This window comes from Lycium ferocissimum, chromosome 1 (assembly GCF_029784015.1).
Source record: "Lycium ferocissimum isolate CSIRO_LF1 chromosome 1, AGI_CSIRO_Lferr_CH_V1, whole genome shotgun sequence".
NCBI classification, from domain to species: Eukaryota; Viridiplantae; Streptophyta; class Magnoliopsida; order Solanales; family Solanaceae; genus Lycium; species Lycium ferocissimum.
The window spans coordinates 52,797,548-52,805,047 of NC_081342.1; the positions used below are offsets into that span (position 1 = coordinate 52,797,548).

General features: G+C 36.0%; 3 pseudogenes; 2 read left to right on the forward strand and 1 right to left on the reverse strand.

The window, feature by feature from the left end:
* The first annotated feature begins 1,987 nt into the window (after positions 1 to 1,987).
* LOC132065217 (ATP synthase subunit beta, chloroplastic-like) lies at positions 1,988 to 3,362 on the forward strand (annotated as a pseudogene).
* A 2,237-nt stretch (positions 3,363 to 5,599) lies between these two features.
* LOC132065227 (ATP synthase subunit beta, chloroplastic-like) lies at positions 5,600 to 6,355 on the forward strand (annotated as a pseudogene).
* A 10-nt stretch (positions 6,356 to 6,365) lies between these two features.
* Positions 6,366 to 7,411, reverse strand: LOC132055449 (acetyl-coenzyme A carboxylase carboxyl transferase subunit beta, chloroplastic-like; annotated as a pseudogene).
* Between the last annotated feature and the right edge of the window lie 89 nt (positions 7,412 to 7,500).

Here is a 7,500-nt window from a genome sequence, read left to right on the forward strand (position 1 = left end):
AATCATCAATTGCTATGTCTTACTTATTGAAACATCGTCTACCTCCTATCTCTCATTAGCCTATTCACTGTGCATCAACGGAAAAATTTTCGAGGTGTAACATAAATTTGAAGTGCATACATCAATACATGAGAAGGGAATAAATATTAAGTACTATGACATATGTCTACGTGGGATATAAAAATAGTTGGATAAAGTGTACAAGTTATATAGCTCATGGTACAAGCATTCGTTGCGTGTACAATTTCTGAAGCTCATTGTACAAGTGGGGGTAGCTGTGTTCGTACCCCCACTGCACTTATATATATATATATATATGTGTGTGTGTGTGTGTGTGTGTGTGTGTGTGTGTGTGTATGTGTGTGTGTGTGTGTGTGTGTGAGAGAGAGAGAGAGAGAGAGAGAGAGAGAGAGAGAGAGAGAGAGCGCGTGTAGAAGAGCCATAATGAGACATCATGAGCTTATCGGAGTAACATAAGGTCATTACACCTCCGATTATCATTATGGAACTAGCATCATCAACATACGTTTCAATAAGAGCTAAAAATCAATTCCATGAATCAAAAATACATCATGAAAGACAATGAATATAAGCTTTCTTACCATTAGTAGGAATAGAGTCGTTTATGAGTATCATTCTTTTATGAATCATGCCATAAGAATGAAAGGAATTTCCTTAACATACCCTTGTCGTTTACTTAACGATTTGACGTATATCTTCTAGAAGACTTCAATCTATATTAAGACAGTAAAACTTGTAATTAATGCCATGGGAGGACTTACAATCATGCTTCTAATCTAGTAGGTCACTAATAGAAATTCAAACTACATTTCCCCTATAATTGTCACTTCCTCCAATTCCAAACAACAACAATAAAAACTAGGCAATACCAATAACAACATGGTTCATCTACACTTATCAACAATCAATATATGAAATATCATCAACTATACTTTCATTCAACATGATAAGCGATAATCTCGGATTGGAACCCATTTAAGCCCTTATACCTTTCTTTTGTCTTAACTTGAACATGAAAATATAACCAACATATCATCAAAAATATTTGTATAGTTCTCAGCCTTATTTCCATCTTCAATAATAACATTAACAACCTAACAAAAGCTAAACAACATGAACCATTTTTTAATGTTGTAAGATTTCTTCTTCTTCTAACTTATAACACCATCATCTTAACCAAGAGATAGATAATCGTAACGCCAATAACCATAACATATTCAAGTTATTTCTCATGATTTACAGCCATACGAAGATATATATATATCCAACTTCTAAAACAATTAAGAGATAACAACACCTTGTACCACTTCAAGTACTATCTTGTAGTATTTCATCCAAACAACTTAACCAATGTGAAATTAACCTTGAGCACAACCAACAAGATGTTAAACTTACCTTAAAAAGTATATACGACTCGAAATCCAAGCTTTTCTCAGCTCACAATAACCCTTAATCACACCACAACACTATAGAGGTGTTATTTGCCTTATATGCAAGCTTTTGGTGTTAGCCCCCAAATTATTTTATAAAAAGTTAAATCGGCTAACGCCATCACTTTCACGGTGGCCTTTGACGGCCCATGAAACCATTTCGCGGTGTTCGGCTACTGGACTTTTGCCATCTAGGGTGCAGCATTCAGGCTGCTTCGCCTAGCAGCACGATGCTTGTATTGCTCTCCCACAACCACTTTTTCACGGTTTAATTTTCGCTTCCATTTCGTTCGCCGCATTTACTACGGGAATCGCTTTTGCTTTCTTTTCCTGGCTACTAAGATGTTTCGTTCGCCGGAGTTGTCTCTTCCGCCCATGGATTCGGCGAGTTCGAAGGTTGCCCTATTCGGGAATCTCCGGATCTATGCTTATTTTTAACTCCCCGAAGCATTTCATCTATTACTATGCCCTTCCTCGTCTCTGGGTGCCTAGGTCTCCACCATAAGCCTTTCCTCGTTTGAACCTCACCCAGAGGAGCCAATTAGATACAAATAATGAATCGTAATAGAAATAGAAAATAAAGTTCAGGTTCGAATTCCATAGAATAGATAATACGGATGGGATTGTCTATAATGGTAGACAAATGAAAGACTTTCTCAAGATTACGATTCATCCACTTGGGATTTTTAAATGAAAATAGGTTGGGTGAGCTTGCAAATTCACTCAGTCTCATTGAATAAGTAAACAATTGAATTGGTTCAAGTTCAATTGCATGGTGCCAACAAAATTGAGTGCGAATTCCCATTTTATTGAATTAACCGATCGACGTGCTAGCGGACATTTTTTTTTTGAATTCGATAATTTTTGAAAAAACATTTCAACATATTTATTTATTTTATTATTATGAGAATCAATCCTACTACTTCTGGTTCTGGGGTTTCCACGCTTGAAAAAAAAACCTGGGGAGTGTCGTCCAAATCATCGGTCCGGTACTAGATGTAGCCTTTCCCTCGGGCAAGATGGCAAATATTTATAACGCTCTGGTAGTTCAAGGTCGAGATAGTGTTGATCAACCAATTAATGTGGCTTGTGAGGTACAACAATTATTAGGAAATAATCGAGTTAGGGCTGTAGCTATGAGTGCTACAGACGATCTAACGAGAGGAATGGAAGTGATTGACACAGGAGCTCCTATAAGTGTTCCGGTCGGGGGAGCGCCTGCGGGATGAATTTTTAACGTGCTCGGAGAGCTTGTTGATAATTTAGGGCCTGTAGATACTAGTACAATGTCTCCTATTCATAGATGCGCCCGCCTTTATACGATTGGATACAAAATTATCTATTTTTGAAACAGGAATTAAAGTAGTAGATCTTTTAGCCCCTTATCACCGTGGAGGAAAAATCGGACTATTCGGGAGGCTGGAGTGGGTAAAACGAGACTCATTATGGAATTGATTAACAATATTGCTAAGGCTCACGGGGCGTATCCGTATTTGGCGGAGTGGGTGAACGTACTCGGGAAGGAAATGATCTTTACATGGAAATGAAAGAATCGTAGTGATTAATGAAGAAAATTTTGCGAGAATCAAAGGTGGCCCTAGTTTACGATCGGATGAATGAGCTGGGAGCTCGTATGAGAGTTGGTTTGACTGCCCTAACTATGGCGGAATATTTTCGAGATGTTAATGAGCAAGACGTACTTCTATTTATTGACAATATCTTCCATTTCGTCCAAGCAGGATCCAAAACATCGGCCTTATTAGGTAGAATGCCCTCCGCTGTGGGTTATCAACCGACCCGAGTACCGAAATGGGTTCTTTACAAGAAAGAATTACTTCTACCAAAGAAGGGTCCATAACCTCTATTCAAGCAGTTTATGTACCCGCTATGCAGAATAAGATCGTCAGGTGAGTCACATATTGCGCATTTACCGATTTCGAATTTTTGAAATTGGATCTATACTATCGACTTATTTCATATCATGGTTCAGGAGTTAAAAATTAGTGAGGTTTACTCTTCCTTTTCGATTCCCGTGGAACTACTGTCAATGGTTTACTCAATTACTTCTTGGGAATGGTAAAAAAAAGATTACTACGTGATTTTTTGAATATGCCTATATCTGTCGCCTTTCCTTCATTGATTTGATTCTTTCAATAGATACCGAGATTCAGATTAGAAATAAAAAATATAGTAATTCAAACTATAAGACATAAGAGTAATTCGGATTGATCGAACAAATAGATATAACAAATAAATGGAATTGGATGCTATGTCAATCCCATATATGGAATTGATATTCACATATATCAAGATAATATTGTAGATTGATCTATAAATTCATATAAAACGCAGCCTCTATCTTTATTTTATTCCAGGGGGCTAACTAATAAATAGTATGATAGAAAGAAATAGATGAATCTTTCTACCATACTATCTATCTATTAGAATCTTGCCGATTCTAGTCCACTCATTTCATTTAAGACACGAAATTGGAATCCTTTTCATTTTATTTCGTCAATTTTGGCTAAGAACTCAGAAGTCAAGTTTCACTTAAAAAAAAATCCCTTTGTAGCCAATCATTTATTAAAAAAAATTGATAAGCTTAACATAAAAGCGAGAAAAAGAAATAATAGTAACTTGGTCAGGGCATCTACCATTATACCCACAATGATCAGTCATACTATTGCTATCCATAATGGAAAAGAGCAATTGCCTATTTATATAACGGATAGTATGGTAGGCCACAAATTGGGAGAATTTGCACCTACATTAAATTTTAGAGGACATACAAAAAGCGATATTAGATCTCGTCGTTAATATTAATAAAAAAATCTAGATGCTTATGATTCAGTAGTAGGAGGCAAACCTTATGCTAAAGAAAAAAAAACGAAGTATGTGCTTTAGGTGAACATATATCTATGCAACGACAAAGCACAAAGAGTAATTCATCAAATTCGCGGACGTTCCTATGAGGAAACACTTATGATACTAGAACTCATGCCCTATCGAGTGGGTAAGCTACATAAGCAATATATTGATCTTTTTCTCCAACAACACGCTCGATGCGGTAGCATCGCCCTTTGTAACGATCAAGGCTGGTAAGTCCATCGATCCATACGCTTGTCCATGTACCAAAGTAGAAGATTCCGCGCCTACCGCGCCCCGGCTTCTTCGTGGAACTCCGTGTTGAGGAGTTACTCGGAATCGCCAATATAGCAGTATCCTTGGTTTGGTACTTAGGAGTATAATAAGTCAATTTGTACTCTTTAACACCAGCTTTGAATCCAACACTTGCTTTAGTCTCTGTTTGTGGTGACATAAATCCCTCCTTACAACTCGTGAATTAAGAATTCTCACAACAACAAGGTCTACTTGACACGAATTCCGCGTTAATGAAACTTTTCACAGGAATCTTTCACAAAATTTCCAACTAATACTAATATTATCAACTAATCAGAATGGTTAATTATTAGACCATGGTATTTGATTTGCCAAATACATCATTATTGTATACTCTTTCATATATATAGCGCAACCCAATTTTTGTTTTTTACCTTTTTTTTAAAAATGAAAATACATAACTAACCTAAATAATAAGAACTTCCCCCTTGACAGTGGTATGTGTTGTATATGTAAATCCTAGACGTGAAAATATATGGAATTCCTCTATGATCTATGAATCTATGAAAGGTATAAAAAAGAAAGAAAACGCAAAGAAAAGAATAGGCTAGGCATAAATCGATATGCTGAAATTGAAATAAAAAAGAAATAAGAAGAGGAGCCAATTAGATACAAATAATGAATCGTAATAGAAATAGAAAATATAGTTCAGGTTCAAATTTCATCGAATAGATAATACGGATGGGATTGTCTATAATGATAGACAAATGAAAGACTTTCTCAAGATTCTGATTCATCCACTTGAGATTTTTAAATGAAAATAGGTTGGGTGAGCTTGCAAATTCACTCAGTCTCATTGAATAAGTAAACAATTGAATTGGTTCAAGTTCAATTGCATGGTGCCAACAAAATCGAGTGCTAATTCCCATTTTATTGAATTAACCGATCGATGTTCTAGCGGACATTTTTTTTTTTTAATTCGATAATTTTTGAAAAAATATTTCGACATATTTATTTATTTTATTATTATGAGAATCAATCCTACTACTTTGGTTCGGGGTTTCCACGCTTGAAAAAAAAAACCCGGGGCGTGTCGTCCAAATCATCGGTCCGGTACTAGATGTAGCTTTCCCCCGGGCAAGATGGCGAATATTTATAACACTCTGGTAGTTCAAGGTCGAGATAGTGTTGATCAACCAATTAATGTGGCTTGTGAGGTACAACAATTATTAGGAAATAATCGAGTTAGAGCTGTAGCTATGAGTGCTATAGACAGTCTAATGAGAGGAATGGAAGTGATTGACACAGGAGCTCCTATAAGTGTTCCGGTCGGGGGAGCGACTCTGGGACGAAATTTTAACGTACTCGGAGAGCCTGTTGATAATTTAGGGCCTGTAGATACTAGTACAATGTCTCCTATTTATAGATCTGCGCCCGCCTTTATATAGTTGGATACAAAATTATCTATTTTTGAAATAGGAATTAAAGTAGTAGATCTTTTAGCCCCTTATCGCCATGGAGGAAAAATCGAACTATTCGGGGGAGCTGGAGTGGGTAAAACCTTACTCATTATGGAATTGATTAACAATATTGCTAAAGCTCACGGGGGCGTATCCGTATTTGGCGGAGTGGGTGAACGTACTCGGGAAGGAAATGATCTTTACATGGAAATAAAAGAATCTGGAGTGATTAATGAAGAAAATTTTGTAGAATCAAAGGTGGCCCTAGTTTACGGTCAGATGAATGAACCGCCGGGAGCTCGTATGAGAGTTGGTTTGACTGCCCTAAGGTTAATCCTGTCTTTCTTTGATAAGAATCAATACGATCTTTATAAGGCTCCTCCTTCGAATGAAATTTAATGGGATCCAGAGAGACCATGTCTTCATCCATAGGATCCCAAGTACGCGGATCAATCAAAAGTTCAATTCTATCCGAACTGCTCATTTTCAAATGATATCCACATTGTTCACAAATATTCATTTTTGATTTAAAAAATTTCTTATAATTTAATCCATAACAATTTTCGCATTGAACCCACAAATGCTTGAATTTTTGAGTACCTCGAGATCATTAGAACTTTCTGTTATAGTTAAATCACTGCCCTTCGTGCGAGTTCGTCTACTGAAACCCTTGTTTTCACTACTATTTCGACTTTCACTACCACAAATGGTTCTATAAATGTAACTGTCACCGTAATTCTCACTACCACTTATAATGGAAGTACCTATACGATTTGAGCACGAAGATAATTATCAATGCAACTATTAATGTGATTATTCCAACTATATTGAGTATCATACAAGTAAGAATTATAGTAGGGATCTTCGCCCCTAAATCCATTATTCGGATAACTCGAGTTTCGATAACTATAAAAAGAACTTTCTAGTTCACTTAAAAGAATGATCATTGTCAATCTCAAAAATCTGATTTTCAATATCAAAATAGATGGAATAACTGTCTCCATTCCTATCACTAACTAAAAAAGTACCATCGAGATGAAATTCCGAATGTCTTTAACGCCGAATAAATAATCAACATTACCGCAACTATGAATGTTTTTCACTTTTCGATTTGGATCTTCACCGGTATTTTCAATAGGACCAAGACCGCCCATTGATTTATTTGGCCCACACAGCGTTTGAACTCCTTCTTAAACAACATCGAATTAAACCACCATCTTTCCATAGAGTTTTCTTGCCCTCTATTTGCATGAAAATACAATAGATGAATAGTCATTCGCTATAAAATTATTTATTTGAATATCTTATTTCCTATCAGACTAAGCATAGAAATCCAATCACTAAGATTATTAACTAATAAGGATTGTGAGTATTGAAAAAAAGTTCTGAATCTTGGTGAACACTTCACTATATATTAATATGTTGGAACCCCCTTGTATTATTAAAAATAATATAATTTTTGATAAAGG